Genomic DNA, 18,477 nt, shown 5'->3' on the forward strand with positions numbered 1-18,477 from the left:
GTGACAATCTAATCCTGAAAAGGGAGGAAAAGCTCAGGATCAACTATAGAAGGAAAGATGCTCGTTTATCCCAAAGCCTGGCTAGGGCTTCCATGGAGGTGACAATCTAATCCTGAAAAGGGAGGAAAAGCTCAGGATCAACTATAGAAGGAAAGATGCTCGTTATTCCAAAGCCTGGCTAGGGCTTCCATGGACTGGTGGATGACAGTATGTAAGTCTTGTTCTTGCGGCTCCTTTCTATTATTGGTGGAGGGAAGTTTGAAATTGGTGACACCTGCTCCTTTAGAGGCTGGTCAGTTTGGTATTTGCGCACCTGCTGCAGGCTCTCAGGTTCCTTACAGTGACCATTTTGTTTGAGGCATCTGAAGGAGGAGAAGTTTGGTCCTTCATCCTCTATATCATAAATGGAGGGCTTTTCTAGTTGGTCCTGCTGCTGCTTTGTCTTTGGGAGTTGGAGAGGGCATCGTTCCCCTAAATATTTCCAGAAATGGAATGGAAATTTTAGTTTAGTTTCATGAACTACATCTCTAGTTGGAAGGGTAAAGAGGGGAACTAATGTTTTTTTGAACTCTAGGCACTATTTTGAAGTTTTCTTTACACTACCATGTCCTCTCAATCCCTCCGGTGCTAGCAGGGGTTTGAATGAGTGGAACAACAGGTAGGTTCAGGTTTATTTTGTTTGGCTTTTCCTTTTGTAAGTAGCTTTCTGATATATATGTTCATTTCTAAGTCAAAGTAGTTTTAAATTTCAAACAAATAACTTCAGTTCTGTGATTCAGTAAAAATAGTCTTTTTAAAAAGAGGTTTTATTTATTTATTTGACAGAGAGAGAGAGAGCACAAGCAGGGGAAGCAGCAGACAGAGGGAGAGGGAGAAGCAGGCTGCCCACTAAGCAGGGAGCCCGACGTGGGGCTCCATCCCAGGATCCTAGGATCATGACCTGAGCCGAAGGCAGCACTTAACCAACTGAGTCACCCAGGTGCCCCTCAGTAAAAATAGTCTTAATTCAAGGCACAGCAAGTTAACTTACTATAGTTTTTGTTTTTATTTAATTTTATTCAAATTATTGGATTTTATAAATAAAATCACAAACTTTAAACTGTCATAAAACTAAACTATATTTAAAATTCTTCATCCTCTTCTAAATTTAGGATTTTATAATCTGAAAATATTTTCTTCAATTCTGAGAAATTTTATTCTACTTTCTCATTATTATTATCTCCTCTACTCCCTCTTCTCTTGCCTTGTATAACTTCTATTAGATGGATATTGGACCTTGAGGATCTTGCTTCCATGGCTTTCAACCATTCTTACAAACTTTCCATCTCCTTTTTTTTGGCTCTGTGTTTGGGGAGAATTTCTGTTCCCACTAATCTGCCTTTCAGCTTGGTCAGTTCTGCTTATCAGCTAATAAATTTTCAATTTCAGGAACCACTTTTTAAATTTCCTTGTTTTCTTATTGCTTACTTGTCATGGATGCAATATCCTTTTCAAAACTTGTTGAATAAAATTTAAATTCATTTTAAATTTATCTGTTTCCTTTTATTAACTTAGTTTCCTCTGATATGACTTCTTTCTGTTAGTTGAGTTTTGTGCTTCTCTTTCATGGCATTAGTTCCCCTACCCTGACAAAATCTTTGGTGATCTGGGTTGTTTGATGATTTTTCATTTGAGATTCATTTGCCTGCCCATTCTGTTTACCACAGTCTCTCTTCAGGGGTTGTGAAGGAAGGGCACACATGCTATCAGGAGAGAGAGAAGGGTCTCTGTCATTTCCTCCGGTTCCAGGATCTCTGCTCACTTCCTTATCCCATAGGTAAACATCTGATACTTAATGCCAGCAGAGAGAGGAGGCTCCTCAATGAATTATTCTGTCCTAGGGCCCCCTCCTTCTCTTGTATCCTTTGACTCTTGCTTGGAACTTCCCTAAGCTATTCTTTCTCCTGACCTGTTTTGACTTTCTCTTAATTTCTCTCTAGATTAGATCCTGTCTCTCTTTTCTGTATTTCAGAATTTCCTAAAAATGCTTAGAGAGTTGATCAGCCTTTGTCTTATTTCCCTGTGCTGTTAAATTCTTATTGTAAGACATATCCTTTTCTGAGATTTGGGACGGAAGAAAAGGTAAATGCATGGGCTGGATCCATCTTGATCTAATTTCTACCTATTATTGTCCTTATCTCCACTGATTACCCAATAATACAAGCTCAATGTGAAAAATTCAGAGAATACAGGGATAGAAAGTGAAAGTTCCCTGTGTCAGATTCTTCTGTTGCCCCAGTTTACATCTTCTTGTCCTCACCTATTGATATTAGCTGGAGCTGGGTAGGCCATTCTGTGAGTGCTTCCTCTCGCTTTCTGATTTACTGGCTGACAGGATCTAGTCTCAAATGCACCCCTTCCCTTCTGGCCCCAGCACAGCAGATCCCCTATTGGGAGCTTGCTGGGTAGCTTGGAAATGTGAAGTGTCAACATGGATGGGGGTAAAGGAGGGGCTGCCCCTGGACTAAAGAGAATGAGGGCCAATATCCCACCCTTTAGACAATTCAGGAGGCATTACATACTCTTCTCAGAAAATTCCTGCAGAATTAATCCCTGTTGCCCACAACAGTGACCTTGATTATGAACCCATATATTCAGCTTTTCCTTCTTACCTCTTCCTAATTTCTCATTCCCACTCCCTGGGATTTGCTATTTTTTTCCCTCTCCTTCTTTGACAATGCCCTTTCCTTGTGTACTTCTAAACTTCCCCTCTCCCTCAGTTCTGATTTATCATTTCACTGTAACTCTATTAGCTGTAAAGCATTTGGGGATACTGTCAGGATAACAGGCTCTGTAGCAAATGAGGTTGTATTGAATTATTTAGCTTTCAGCTAAAGTGGAGATAACTAAAGCAGCTGAGCTGGTTTGTAAAATCCTAGGGTAATCTGTCCACTGATTTTGTACTTTTATCATATTAATTTTTCTTGTGGTTGAAAATTATAAATTCTAAGGCTACAAAGAAATATGTGTTCAACGTTTCAGGTCGGTGCCACAGACCTATAACTAAGGAATTATCTGTTTCGTGTAGTACACAATTACGTAGCTGCCGAGCTGCAATCCTCAGGAATCATGAATTTATTTAGTAAGTTTATTCACACAAGGCTTTTAAAAAACATAAATAATTTCTCACCATTTTTTCCTTTCAAAAACAGATCAAGGATTTCTACTTGAGATATATCATACACTCAGCTTTTGAAGCTGGCCTGTTTTTCTTGTTTCCCTTTCCAGAATTTGGTTCTTAAATAATTTTTTAAATGAGAATGATCTTTCTTTATCTAACTTAGTAATAAACAAATGGATTCTTAAATGTTATCAGAAGAGGGGGCATCATTGCTAATCTAATGGATGACCACGAATATTCTGCTATCATCTTATATTACTAGTGTCTCTTGAGAAACTGAGGTTAATAAGGGCCCAGACATCAGGAGGCATGGGGTGGAGAGTTCTGTGGCTTTGTAGTATCTGTGGAGTTTGCCCCACTTAGCACATCTCAGTGTCTAAATGCCCACTCTCGAGAAGTGTGGCTGCAGCAGGAAGTGAAATATCTTTGCAATATATATATGCAATATATAAATGAAGCATGCACATCTGGCAATTAAACACCCTTTTCCTGGTGAATCCTGGAAAACAGCATAATTACACTCTGAAGCAAATACTCAGGAGTTAAGACTGTTCCGTTAAGAATACCAGGCAGTATCAAAGTTGCAACTCTTTTCTACATCTTTGTGTTTTGAATCTCCACTGTCATCCATAATACCTGAGATCACCTGGGCTGATTCCTGGGTGAGACACCGTCCTGGAAACGACCAATGGAGTAAAGGAGATGAAAGCTACAGCGAAGCGTACCACTAAGTGTTATTGAACAATAACCTTGTATCTTTAAGTCAAGAAAATGACATTTTCTTCTGTGAATCTCTCTCGGGTGACTCGGGAGATGCCTTGTCTTTCCTCTTTGGCACCATAGGTTCTAGTGTTTTCTCTGGCCTACTGCATGCCACCCCATCCAGGCTTGCAGTGAGGAAGCCCCTGCTCACCTGGAAAGCGGGGGCCGGACAGGAGGTGCCGGTGGGCTGGTGTGGCAGTTTGCCTGTTGATTACAATCCTTGCAATATGCGAGCACCCTGCGACTGTGGGCTGCGCCGGGTCAGCAGTGCCGGGTCGCCCCGACCACACCAGGTTTGCAGACAGAAACAGAGACGCTGAGCCCGTGGGCTGGGGGTGGGGGCCTCCCAGCGTCTGTTCACGCTGCCTGCCAAGTGAAGTCCGCCCCGGAGCGTGCTTTCTAACACACCAGCGCTGGGGAACAATCTCTCCTTCCCAAACCCGCCGCAGCCGGGGCGCAGGGCCGAGGGCGCCCGCCTCGCCCACCCTACGGTCTAAGCGTGTGTTTTAATATATTTAAAAACCGGAGAGTACACAGTGGGGACGCGGGGCGGGAAAGGCTGGAGGGTTCATTTTCGTGGTCAGGCTCGGTGCTCAGGGCGCACGAATTAGGCCTGAGCTGCGGAGTGAAACCCTTTTCCCGCCGCAGGGAGCTCGCGGTGGCGCGCGGTTAGGGGAGGTGAACGACGATGGGGGCGCTGCGGGCGGCTCGAGCTTCTGGCGTCCCGGGCCCAGGCGGCCAGCCAGGAGGCGGAGGCTGGCAGCGGGAGCCGGGGCGGAGGCCTGGCAGGTGCCCCCCAACGCGGAGGCTGATTGGCAGGTGCGGGAGTGGGTGGGGAAGGCGGGGGCTGGGCCTGGCGCTGCGGGAGGCTGCGGCCCCGCCTCCCCGCCCCCGCCGCGGGACTATCTAGTCCCGGCAGCAGCGATGTCCCCCGGCAGGAATGTCCCTCCTCAGATAATGTTATTTATATCTCTGGGCGGGTCCGCGGCTCGGCAGCACCAGGCGCCCGGCGGCCGCTGTGCTAGGAGCCCCGTGCTGCCCTCTTCCCCCTGCGCCGCCGCCCCTGGGCTCGGGGTGGCCGCCGCTACAGCCCCAGCGCAGGTGAGTCCCGGGAGGGCCCAGCGGCCGGCGGGGGCTGGGTGCGGGTGCGGATGCGCGAGGCTGGGGCGCGCGGCGCGAGCGCAGAGGAGGCGCTGGGCCCAGGGGGCTCGTGACGCGCGTAGCCCAGGGGGCCGGGTGGGGGCTTAGCCCCGGGTGCGGGTAGTGGGGCCCGGGAGGCCCTGGCGGCTGCGGCAGCGAACATCCTGGGGCGCGGGAATCCGCGTGGGCTTTGGAGGCACTTGGCGAGTCGGGCGCTTTGCTTTGGAGAGCCGGATCCTGGAGCGTCGCCCCGGGGCTCTGGGAGGGCGGGGGCGGGGGGCGGGGGGCGCGGTGCGTGTTCAAGTCCCGGGCCACCTCCTCCAGGACCCCGGCATGGGAGCCAAGGGGATTCTGCCTCCTGCCTGTCGGACCTGCCCTCTCTGCCGCCTGCCGCCGGGCTTCTCAGCCCGGAGCCGCTCAGATTTTCATCTGGGGAACTTGTCCGCGCGCTCCCCGGGCAGCCCAGCGCCCAGGCAGGGAGGACAGGACAGGTCAGCGAAGGGGGCCTGATCCCCGGACGGTGGGAACGACGCGGAGAGAGTGACCGGGTGCAGACCCGAGGAGGAAAGATCAGAATGCCCGAGGCATACTCCAAGGACCTCCTGCCCTCCTCTCCCAAAGAGTTCTTCAAGCTGCTACGGTCCACTCTACTCTCACCTGCCTCATCAGTTCCTCTTTCTCTAATAACTTGGCCCTGAGAAATAGCAGAAAGTGGGAGAAACAACAGGAGCTTTTTTTTTTTTTTTTTTTTGAAACAACAGGAGCTTTAAAACCATCCCCAACTCCCACCAACTCGCCCAGACTTCCCGAGGGTGGGGAAGTCGCTGTGGGCTTTAGTACAGTTTCCGTGACAACGAGCCCCAGGTAGGGCCTTGATTTATAGCCTATTAATATCCAAACCACTGTTTTCAGTGAGCAATTAGAGGCCCCAGGAGTTGATGATAACGCGCTAAACTGGCTGAAGGGAAATGAAAATCCACTTATTAGAAAAAATTTTAGATACATCAGATTGGGGGTGGGGGGAGATAGTGACAGGATTTTTGTACCCATAACTTCTGTGAAGAACCTAGGCGGTCACCTCCAGTTAGGAGGTAGCAATGCAAAACGCGTAGCCTTGAGGTAGCCCTGGTCAGTACTTCAGTTTCTAGGGAAAATGATTCAGGTGGTTCCTGAATGAGAGGAGTCTGCAAATCAAAATTTTTAGGGATCTCTCTACCGTCCACTAACCTATCCTTAGCTTCACAAACGGCTCTGAATTTTATTCTAGAATTCCCTCTTTGACCACCCTATGACCCAGGGCAGGTTATTTCTTATTCCAGGGTCAGACTTTTACTCTTCTGCTAGGAGCCCTGGGTTCCAGAAAGTCTTTGAAAACTTTTTTTTAAGTGCAAAATGTTTAAGTGTACTGAATGCCCAACACCCAATACAGCTAGGTTTGTACTTGCCTGGAGGCTTTGGGCTAGTTAGGAAAAGGAATGTTGGGCTCACACTAAAGAAGAGCCTACAGCCTTGAAACCAACGGACTCCTCAGAGGTGGATCATTTATACAGAACTTTATCAAACTCTGAGTAAAGCACAGCTGAAAACCATAAACCCTGCATTATGAAAACATGGCTTTTAGACCCCTTAGCTGTTGCTCTTAGCTTTATCAGTGGCCCAGTCACAAAGACTGGGGATGAGCCAGAGCTGTTAATCCTAAATTCTCAGAAGACTCAGAGTCCGATCGTGGAATTGAAAGCACCCAAAAACTCCCAGGCATCCAGGACGTGTCTTGTAGCACAGGCATATCGAGTTTTCCTGAGTGGCTTATCCAGCTGAGAGCTGGGATACCACCTTTTGCTCTGCTTGTTGCTGCTCCCAAGCATTCTGAGGGTGTCCTCTGGCCGAACACCTGCTAGGTGATTAGCTTTGAGGTGTGTAAAGGTAAGGCGGTAGGTGCACTCCCATGTGGGATCATACTTGATAAACTACAAATGACGATTTTAGTCATGAAAGTTTTGAACTAAAGTCACAATTGGATGGTTCTGCCACAATTCTGGAAACAGACTATTTGGGTAAATAAAAGTAATAATAGCTTTCATTTTTTTCCCATCTTTTATGTACTGGTGCCTGACTGGTTGTGGACAATCTTTGTTGAATGAATGGGAGAACAAACAAATGAATGCTCAGAGGTGCCCTTTTTGTTGTTGTTGTTGTTTTTAATCCTATTGTCACAGTAACTCTGCAACGTAGTTCATATAACCAGCATTTTACAAGTCAGGAAACAGCCTCAAGGAAATTAAATAATTTCCCTCACATCATACACAGCTGATGAGAGGTGGGGCCTGGATTCAAACTCAGCTGTTAGGTACCTACCTGCTTTTTAAGGTTAGACATTCGGCAGGGAATAGAAGAGTACAAGTTGCAAAGATTTGGTTGTAGGATGGTCTATTAGCTTCACGGTCTTCCACTCCCAAGACCTTGGGTTATAATTCTGCATATATCAGAGAAGTTTTAAAAAATATTGCCTGAAGATGGTATTGAGCACTTCTTTGCTCAGAGGTGTTTAGCTTGGCCCATTATGTTCAGGTCATTGTTTCAAGGACAGAACTATAATTCTGGCAGTAGTCAAAGCATGGATTTTTTTTTTTTTAAACAGATTTTCCTTTCAGTCGTGGAAGTGGCCAGGAGGGCTTGATGATGCATGGGGACAGTGTGATAGGACAGAGGATGACTATAAAAAATTCATGAGGCAAACGCTATTGGAGTGGGAAGGGACCTTAGAGGTCACCGAGTCCAGCTTCTGTTTGTGTGGCTGCTTGCCTAAAGGGGAGACCTAAGTGCAGTTTACCTGGTCATCTCGGTACAGATATGGTACGTGCCTTCCACGTTTCTTATCATTCTTGCCCATTTCAGTCCTTTCTCTCTCTCAAGACCAATATTGGGTTTATCTCCTGGTTCTGCCTAACCAAACCACTGAAGTTTTCTTTCCTTTGAGGGAGATTTGCGAGCGGATATTTTTTAATCTTAGTACAATCTTAAAAAAAACAGGTTTTGGAGACAGGTGAGAAAACATCAGTGAGCATTAAACTCTAAACTGTTCCATAACTTTCCCATTGCTTGTTAGGCATAGAGATGTATGCATTTTTAAAGTTTTTTTTTTTTTTTTTTTATTTGAGACAGAGAGAACGAGAGAGAGCGAGCATATGAGAGGGGGGAGGGTCAGAGGGAGAAGCAGGTTCCTTGCTGAGCAGGGAGCCCGATGCGGGACTCGATCCAGGGACTCCAGGATCATGACCTGAGCTGAAGGCAGTCGCTTAACCAACTGAGCCACCCAGGCGCCCGAGATGTATGCATTTTTATACAATAGGTTTGTACATTACTATCTTAAGATAAATAATTATGTAGCATTTCTGGGGCAGTGGGGAAAGAAAGGACTTTGGGGAATCATTGGGACTGTCAGATACCTGTTTTAATCTAAACCCACTCACCAAATTGCTCTTGAAGTATGTTATTTCAGATTTTAAAAGCAAATGCAAAATTATACTCTCCGTATAAGACTTGAAAGTGTAGGAAACATGACCAGCAGGAAGTTTAAAGTGACATAAAGTACATTTCTTCATTATCCGTAATGCTTTTTTTTTTTTTTTAATAACCTCAGACCTGCAGATTGATGTTTACCAATTGACCTGGGAGGATCAGGAATGCAAATGTGTGGGCTGATGAGAAATTTGATTTTATGATGAGGACTGGCAGGGACTGTTCATGGATATTGGGTTCTGAAACCATATGGATATTACTGGTCAGAAACTGCTGTACAAAGAAGTATTTTATCTTAGAAGTAGTTTGTATTGTTGTTTTTATAGATAGCTCTTTGGTTGCTCCTCTACTTCAGATAAGAGATCTGGGAGGAGGGATAAATGCAGTGATCCGTGGGCCCGAATTACCATGTAGCATTTGCCGGGTTTTCACAAAGAAGCTGCTTGTTTCTGCCAACCCCAAGAGGTGAAGGTCACCTGGTTTTGGAGATGGAGATGGTGATCAAGGGAAGGCATAGGAGGCAGGCAGAATTCACTGTCAGATCTGGCTCCAGCCAATGAATTGTCAACTCCCCTTGGTAAATATTTAGAAAATGTCATAGCATGTTTCCCTTTGTTGCTGTGTTTATTTCTTAATTCGCAGCCAAGCAATCCAAGTTCTGCCATTTTCAGCCAGCCTTAGCTGAATATCAAACCACCAGGGGATCCCCAGCCTTACAGCTCACACAGTTTTAGAGGTGGTCATAGACAGAAAATGCTTCCTCAGTGGAGATTGCTGGCTAGCTTATGACATTCCCAGACCACCTTTCATTTTTCTCTTTCCTTCTCCTGGGGGCAGGAAATCTTACAAAGCCAGCATCTTCCAACCTCTGTGAGGCCTTCTCAGGCTTTGCTATAATGTTTAATTTCTACACCATACTTGTGCAGAGCTGGACAAGGGTATAATTACAAGGGCAATTAAAACCCATATATCATGTTCCCAATGGGGGCAAAATGGGGCTTCCTTTCTTCCTTTCATGTGAATGCTATAAATTTAGCAAATGAAAAGGTACAGAGCTAGAAAAAAATAGACTTTGCACTGGACTGGGCTCAGATCATCCAGGATAGTTATGAAAAGACTAACAGGGCACCTTGGCAGCTAAAGAACAATAATTGCTTTGAATTATAGTCAATCCAGGAGTTTCCACCATCGTGAAGAGGAACAGAAACTTGAATAATCCTGAAAATGGGTAAGTTGAAAATCATTTCCATTTGTATTAGGGTGTGCCTCATTTGAGAATTCATAGCACTTCCAGTAAAACGAAGCACGCTTTAAAGATATAACTTATGAGGCCTGGAGAGAGGTCCCTAGCTTCATTCTGTCCCTCTGCTTAGTTCCGGCCTGCTTCCGGAAGCCCCTAGGAGTGGTCAGTCAGCGGCATCTTCCGGCATATTTCCTCAGGAGTAGAAAAGTAGGAGAAGCCCCTTCCTAATAGTGCCTCCAAGCCATAAGTCAGAGAAAGAGCTGGAAAGGCCTGAGAGCCATCTGAGAAATGTTGAGAGAGAGCAAGCATTGAACACCTACGTGCATTACACCACTCTATGCTGAGGACTCGAAAAGGGATCAGATGGAGACCTGCTGGTCTGGTGGGGAAAGAGTCTTGCAAACAAGCAGTGATTCAACAGGGTGCCTGAGAGAAAGCCCACGGGAGGAAAAGTCTGATTCAGGTTGGGGAGTGCCTAGGGTTTCTCTAACAGAAGAAGGGAGGTTGGGGGAGGGGCTTAGGCACATCGCCCAGACAGATGTGCAATAAAGGGGGATGAAATTAGGGAATGTGGAGCAATTCTGTGTGGCTGGAATGTAGGGCACAGCCCAGGAACGGGCCAAAATATGACTGGAAAGGTGGTTTGGGTTCAGTTTGTGAAGAAGCTTGAACCATTGGAGGTTCAAGTTGAAAATCTGTAAAGATTTTTGAGCAGGGGAGGGACCAGATCAGATCCTTGTTTAGACAAAGTTCACCAGTGGCAGGCAAGGGAAGGTGAACTAGAGATTAGCACAGGACGACAATCACACAGATGATGTATAGTCACTCAGCTTTCAGGATACCTGTGTGTATGCATCATCTGATTTTACAGGGACCACGTGAAGAAGCTTTACGATAGAGAAAACGGGATTAGAAGCAAACAATGCTTTGCCCAAGCTCCCTCTCATAGTTTATGGCAGAACCTGACTTTGACCCAATTTCCTAGTTCCAAGGCTGGGGCTTTGTCCAGATCTTCTCCTCAATGGAATAATTGAATATTCTGGGCCTTCTGGTTGAGACAGTGATTGCTTTCTTTCTTCAGAACTATCAGTCTCAGTTCATTGGAGAGAGGGAGGAGGAAACTTGTTACGGTATTTACTATTTAAGCACAAAACCTCAAGAGTAGCCCTCCAGCCTGTACACAGATGATGTCCCAAAGTATGAATTAATATCAAGCGTGCGTGTGGATTCCCAGTATGCTGTAGATAAGTGATAGGTTTACATACCTGTCAATTGATGTGTTGGCTTTTTCACTCCTTTACCTCAAATTTACTGGGTATTATTATGCTTATGCCTCATTTTGGACTTTGAAAACCTCTTTTTGTCCAGTATCTTAGGTGTTTTGATTTGTACTTCAATCTTCAACAAATATTTATTAAGCTTTCATTTATTTGCCAGACATATTCTAGGTCCAGGGGATAGAGGAGTGAAAATGGAAAAAAAAAAAAAAAAAAAGTTTGATGTCATGGAGCATCCATACTCGTTGGGTGAGACAGGAATAAACAATAAAAACAACAAACAGGGGCGCCTGGGTGGCTCAGTTGGTTAAGCGACTGCCTTCGGCTCGGGTCATGATCCCAGGGTCCTGGGATCAAGTCCCACATCGGGCTCCCCCTGCTCTGCGGGGAGCCTGCTTCTCCCTCTGCCTCTGCCTGCCATTCCCCCTGCTTGTGCTTGCTCTCTCTGTCAAATAAATAAATAAAATCTTAAAAAAAAAAAAAAGACTATATATTATAATTTGCTGTAAAGAAAAAGCAGTGTGAAGAGAGAGAGGCGATTCTACTATTTGAGGTAGGATGGTGGGGAAAGGCCTCTCTGATGAGGTTTCATTTGAGCAGAGAGCCAAACCAAGTGAGGGAGGGGAATGCGTGTGTTTGGGGGAAGAGATTTAGATCGAGGGTGAAGGCCCTGAAGTGGGGTCACTGCTATGTCCAAGGAATGGGCAGGAAGCCAGCCTGACTGAAGAGGAGGGACAAGGGGTGAGCGCAGGACGTGACATTGGAGAGGAAATGGGGTCTGGATCATGCAGGCTTTGCAGCCATGCAAGTCTTTGGGTTTTAGCCATGCAATAGGAAGCCACCGGAAGTTGTGGTCAGAGGAGTGATGTGTTCAGATTTGTGTATTAGGAAGATCTCTCTGGCTGTCCTGTAGAAGACTGACTGTAGGGAACAAGAGTGGATACAGGGAGTAGGATGAAAGCTACTCTAGTGGGCTGGGTTAGAGATGATGGACCAGCACGATGGTGGTGGGGTGGGAAATGCAGCTGGCGTCTGGATAGAGTTGAAGATAGAGCTCATGGGATTTGGGGATAGAGGAGGAGAGAAAAAGAATAAGTCATGGATGACTCCGTTGGTTTTGGCCTGAGCAACTTTAAGAATGAAAAAGCCATTTACCGAGAAGGGATGTATCTTGTCAAATGTACTATGGGCTATTCTTTTTTATTTTTGTTGTTATCAAGGAGTTTATTTGGAATAGATTCAGGCAGACTTTTCATTGAAATACACCTGAAAGAAGGTGTTTTATGGTGAATGACTCAGGACATCTGTTTGTTTTGAAGTAGAGCTTTAGAAGTGCAGTTAGTTCTGTGTACTTTTTACTGTTACTTTTAGGGTATTCTTACAACATCTCTACTATGTGATAGAGATTAAGATATAATACAAACAGGATTGAAATATATTTCACTTCATAAATAGAAATGTTTTGAATGTGTTCTTTAAAGCCTAAACATCTTTTAACCCTTCCTGGTTGCCATATTTTAAAAAATTATTTTAAATTATAAAATGAATTCATGCACATGATTAAGAAGGGTGTCCACATTGTACAAGGGTATACGATGAAAAGTAAGAGTCTTCCTTCCCCTACCTCCAGTTCTACTCCTAGAAAGTTACCAATGTCAACAGTTTCCTGCATATCCTTCAAGAAAAATTCATTGCATATATAAGCATTTGGCCATATTTTAAAGTCCTAGCTTTAACCTACTAAAAGCACACATTTGGTTTCATTTTTTGTGACTTAGTAGCCCTCAGGCCTGGAGTCCAGCTTTCTGTCAATTAGGGGTCCCCTTCCAAGCCATCCTGCACCCTGTGTTTGTCCTGTAATACTCCTTCTCAAAAACCTCCAGTGGTAGAAGTGGAAATCCAGACTTACAACGTTGACTTTTAAGAGCCATTGTAATCTAACTCCAATGTCTTTTTCTATCTTTATCTCTTACCAACTCCCATCACAAACCTTTTATTTGAGCCAGGTTTGTCTGCTTCTACTCGTTCAGTCCTGAACATTTCTCCCAGATTTGGAGAGGTTTCCATCAGTCTTCCTGGAACATTCCAGCCCCTAGTGATCTCTCCCTTCTACAGATTTGTTAACGGTCTAGTTACATAACCATAGACTTCATTTATTACTATTATTATTATTTGACTTATGTCTATCTATTACTTGCTCCACTTGTTCTCTTAAAGGCCAGAACTGATTTATGAATTACAGTCACAGGTCTTACATAAAGCCCTGCATAATGCTTTTTCACATAGAAGTTCAGCTAGTAATTTTTGGAATGTGTGCTTTGACAGTCATCCCCTAACAGGGTGGTGCTGGTGCACAGGGATTATATTAAGTAAAAAATCTCAAATGATGGCTGCCAACAAAGTCCTCTCCTTAGTGGGTTACATAGGTGTCCATTCCCAGAAAATGGTAAATGGACTCTGCTCCTTTAGATGTAGACCTTTCTAAGGGGCCTGGTCTCATACTCTTGTCCCCTCTTCAGATGGCACTGCATCTCAATGTCAGAAACAAGGTGTTTTCATTTGCTCCTAAATGACGAGGTATAGTTATTTAATGGACATGGCAACCATGTGATTTTTAAAAAATGTATAACAAAATGTACCATTTTAACTAGCTTTAAGTATTCGGTTCAGTGGGGTAAGTACAGGTACGTTGTTGTGTAGCCACCATCACCATCCATCTCTAGAACTTTTGTCATCTTCTAAAACTCAAACTCTGTACCCATTAAACATAACTCCCCTCATCGCCCCAGCACCTGGCAATCACCATGTCACTTTCGGTCTCTATGAATTTGACTACTCTAGGCACCTCATATAAATGGAATCATACAGTATTTGTCCTTTTGTGTCTGGCTTATTTCAGCCAGCATAATGTTTTCAGGATTCATCCATGTTGCAGCATGCGTCAGAATTTCCTTTTTAAGGCTGAATAATATTCCATTGTATGTATTTTTCACATTTTATTCATCCATTCATCCATCTACCTGAGTCACTTCCATCCCTTGGCTATTATGAAAAATGGTGCTATGAACATGGATATACAAATCTCTCTTTGATATTCTGCTTTCACTTTTTCCGGGTGTATACTCAGAACTATAGGCTCCAATTTATTGCTGAATCATATGGTAATTCTGTTTTTAATTTTTTGAGGAACCAAACCATGCCATTTTAATATTTCTCCCTGGTCCCCAAAGGGAAGGGCAAAATTTATTAACATCCTCACCTTTGGAACCAAACTGAACTTGAGAATTGTTTATTTGAGAACACTGTCTTTGGGGGATAGTTTTTCATCAAAGTTCTTGCATTTGTCCATATACTAGTTTGCCTGTTTTAAAATTGTAGACTTTTAGAGGACAGGCAGGAGATGTTTAATTTGCTTTGTAAAACATGTAACCCAAACTCAGGTGGGGAAAGGTGTAAATATTATGTGATGATGTATTTCAACCAAAATATCTCCTTGAGCTGGATGACAAGAGTCTGGGTTGCTTCCAGCTCCTTTTCTCTTGCTGTTTGCCCTTGGGCAAAGAGCTTCCTCTTTCTCTAATATTTTTTTTTTCAGGGATTTGTGTGTGTGTGTGATGGCACCTTAATATTTATTATTATCCTTAAAAATGTCTTTGCAGAGTCCTTGTAATGCCTAAAGTGTTGTCTCCTCTTCGTGGCCTTGCCTGACAACCCCTCTCCCTCCCAGGTCCTGGAGTAGCACAGGACCCTTTCTCCTGCATGGTTTTTGCAGTACCTTTCTTGCTCCTTTCTCAGGGGATGGATCATCTTGTCTTGAAATTGTCAACTTGCCTTCTACATCATTAGGCTATGCTTCTTATGATGGAGAGCTAGGTCTCTCTCTCTCTTTTTTTTTTTTTTTAATTCCCAGCACCTAGAGTCATGCTTGGTACACAGCCCCCAAAATAGCTATTGATTAAAAAATTAACAAGTGAATGTTTGAAATTATATATGATTGAGATATATATATATGTATAGTGGAAATGAATATTATTATAATGAGTTATAATAATAAGTCTACATTTATAAGTCTCTCAGCAGAGAGAGAGATGCTGAGAGCTTTTATATGTGTTTGTCATTTCTGTTGTTATCCTAATATGACAGATGAAAAATATCAGGCTTAAAGAAGTTTATTTACCCAGAATTATACACTGAGAAGATCAAAGCGGAACTTGAGACCTAATGTATTTATTCTAGAGTGCTTGCTTAGAATCACTGTGCCCACCATATTTGGGGGGAGGTCAATATTCCATGGCTCTTAATTCTAAGAGTTTCTTTTTTTCTTTTATCTTGCATCTATAATGGCCTGAAATTAAAGAGGTAATTAGTTGTATACCTTTATATGTTGCTTTATATTTGCAATGATTTAACCTAATAGGCTTGAATCCCCTTATTAGCTTTTAATGAATAATTAATGTTCTGAATCCTATTTCCAACATAGTTCTTTGACATCTGAGGATGAAGATGCTAATTAGTACTGTACAATATACCCAGTCATAAGACAGCTCTCCGTAACTGTGCTAAAATTGCTTCAAAAGAGGTCTGATATTGTCAAATGAGGTAGCCTCCTTCCGGACCCAGGTCCCAAGTTCTCTGCAATATTGGACTTTGTTAACCACTCTTGCTTTGAAAGTAAGCCCTCCCTTGGCTCCTGGGATCCAGGCTCTCCTTCTTCTCCTCCCAGTTTGCTTACAGTGCAGGCTGGCTTGCTTTCTCTTTCTTTCTTGCCTTCTCTTTTCTTTCTTTTTTGTTCCTTCTTCTCTACCAGCTTTTCATTGTTGGGGTTGCCAGTGTGTCTAAATCCTCATCTCTAGCCCCAATCTCTGCCTTCATTTGGTTGTAACAAGATGTGTCAAACTCCTTATGTAGCAATAGGACCTCTCAGCTCCCCCCTTCACCCAAACCTGCTCTTCTACCTGTTTTCATAGCCAGGTTCCTGTTGTTGCCATCGTCCCAAGTACGAATGTCAGCAACTTTTTTGGGTTTTCTTCGTTTCACGCTTGTGCATCTAGTTGGCTGCCTGTTCATTTTTCCTCCAAAATTTTCAAACTAGTTTCTTTCTTTCAATTTTCACTGTCTCATGTTTGAATAATTGGCCTTTAGTCTCTCTCTCTCTCTCTATCCCATCTTACACCCTGATCTCAGAATTATTTTTAAAAACATGATTGTGAGTCATTCAACTGCTTTAAAACCTCAATGGTTCCCCGTTGCCCCAAAATAAAGTTTAAACAGGCAGGCAGTCTGTTCCAGCATCCCTCCTGGCTTCATTCCCTTTCTATTTACTTTACATCGGATGCTTGTGACTGTGTCAGCTCAGGGTGCGTTTTCACATCCGTGAGTTTACTTCTCTGTTTTCTGGTCCTGCAGTGTCTTTCTCTCTTTCTGTAGCTGTGAACTCTCATGTATCTTTTAAGGCCCCACTCGAACAGTACCCCTCTGGTGCTTCCCCTTGTTCCCTAATGCACCAAGACATCCACTCACTCCTGTGAGCCCTCAAGCTGTCACTTTTCACGTCGTACCCTGGTTGGGTTGGTTGTGTACAGGTCTGACTCTCCTCTGGATTATGGGTTCCTTGAAGAAGGGACATTTGTCTGGTGCCTCTATGCTCACGGGTGCCCGACAGCCTCTGGCTCACATGCGGTGCTCAAGAAATGCGGATTGAATTGAGTGACAGGGCAAGTTTCAAGAATGTTCGCCACTGACAATAATCCCCGAAATGGTGATCTACATAGCAGATTATGAAGAAGGGTTAACAGATGTCGCTCAGTGTTGATGGCACAGGGGTAAGGAGTGAAGAGGAATGTTTTAGACCTGGGTGGAGGCTGTCTTCCCACCTCTGTATTCTACAATTGCTTTCCATTTATCGGACACAGAAGTAACAGCTGATTTTTAACTTACATCATCAGAATATGTCTATTGCTAGAAAAATTTAGTTATTCATCCAGAATACAGTCACTCCCACCTCATTTTTTAGCAAATGTTTGAGTCTGACCCTCAGAAAACAGCTATGAAAGGCTCTTTGAGTGGGTGTTTCAGACTGATATACACAAGATTTGTTTTATAATGGTGAAGAGTTAAGAAAAACATTTCAGAAAAGAGACCAGAAGTTCCCATATAGAGGTTTGGTTTTTTTTGTTTTTGTTTTTTTTCTGGGTGCACATAACCTTTTTTGTTTGCTGTCATTAAGGTATGTCAGAGTAGAAAGTACCTTGTAAAATATTACAGCACTATTAGTTGGTTTGTTCTGCCCTCATTTTTGCCTTACCCAGACAAAAAGTGAGTTTCACCAATGGACAGACTCACCAGAATACTGCTTGCTCAGGCCTTTGAGAGCATTTTTGTTTCTTTTAACAAAACTCTCTGTCATGGACACACTCCCACTACAGTCCAACTGCTCTCTTCTTCTACTGTGTTCTGTGCCCAGCGATTGATAGGAGGTGGGTTTTAGCTTCCAGAGGCAGTGAGTGGAGCTGCTAGGTTTTTATAAATACTTAGGTGGGTCTGAGATGAACTGATGAACGGAAGGCCTTCAGGAGGTCTTAGGAAAATATGTCCAGGATAAAGAAGGGCAAAGGACAAAGTTAGGCCTTGTGCAGGGGACCTGAAGGTAGAGAGATAAAGGAAGGGGTTCAGCCAAGACAACTGAAGGCCCTAGTGAGTTCTAAGGGGCACAGTGAAGCCAGTGGTAAGCAGGCAACAGTGAGCAAACTTGACCCAGAGGTGACAGCAAGAGTGGGGTCAACAAATAGCAGCTTCTAGAAGCTCTAGGATGGCACAGATGCTGGTGATCATTATCCCGTCTCACGGATTACTAGGTGCCATAGCAAAGGTTACCAGCAGGCTGACTACTAGTTAGTAGCCCAGCTGCACACTTTTTGAATGAGCCATCTTTTTCATTTTGGGGGATGGTTTACTTTGGAGTATTTTAGCCATGCTTGGGTCTTGGTTTTGCACATTCCAAATCTAGGCTACTGCTTGTAGGATCGGTGGGTCAGGCTCTGCCTCTCTTTGCAAGGTGCTGTGTGCATTCCGTATGTGCTTTCTGCAGCCATTGAGAAATCTTGTTGCCCAGACATCAGGCAGGAGGGTCCCTCACAGTGTGACGTTATCAGAAGAATGGAAGGTGTTTGCACACACAGAGAGTGAGATTCTATAGTAGAACCAAAGTAAGCTGCCCTGGAGGAGGAAGTCAGTGCCCTCTGCAAGACGGAGACCCATACCTGTGAGGACAAATGAGGTTGTTTGCCTTCAAAGCTGAGTGAAGTCACTTTGCCCAGGAGACTGGAAAAATACTCGCCAGGCGGGTTGCTAGATGAGCTGGGTGGGTGCGTGGTAGA

At 44.1% G+C, this 18,477-nt stretch overlaps 1 protein-coding gene across 4 annotated transcripts in view; it reads left to right on the forward strand.

Annotated features, from left to right (window-relative positions):
- The first annotated feature begins 4,829 nt into the window (after positions 1–4,829).
- The window catches only part of SPTB (spectrin beta, erythrocytic), a 122,413-nt gene continuing 108,765 nt past the window's right edge, over positions 4,830–18,477 (forward strand). For 2 of the 4 annotated variants that reach the window (XM_081830369.1, XM_081830370.1), the window contains exon 1: positions 4,830–5,023. The gene's annotated coding sequence lies outside the window, so the exon portion shown is untranslated. The remainder of the gene's footprint in view (positions 5,024–18,477) is intronic. The other 2 variants (XM_081830367.1, XM_081830371.1) reach the window with 1 other exon arrangement.

This window comes from Leptonychotes weddellii, chromosome 9, assembly GCF_054177405.1.
Source record: "Leptonychotes weddellii isolate Sample4059 chromosome 9, ASM5417740v2, whole genome shotgun sequence".
Taxonomy (NCBI): Eukaryota; Metazoa; Chordata; class Mammalia; order Carnivora; family Phocidae; genus Leptonychotes; species Leptonychotes weddellii.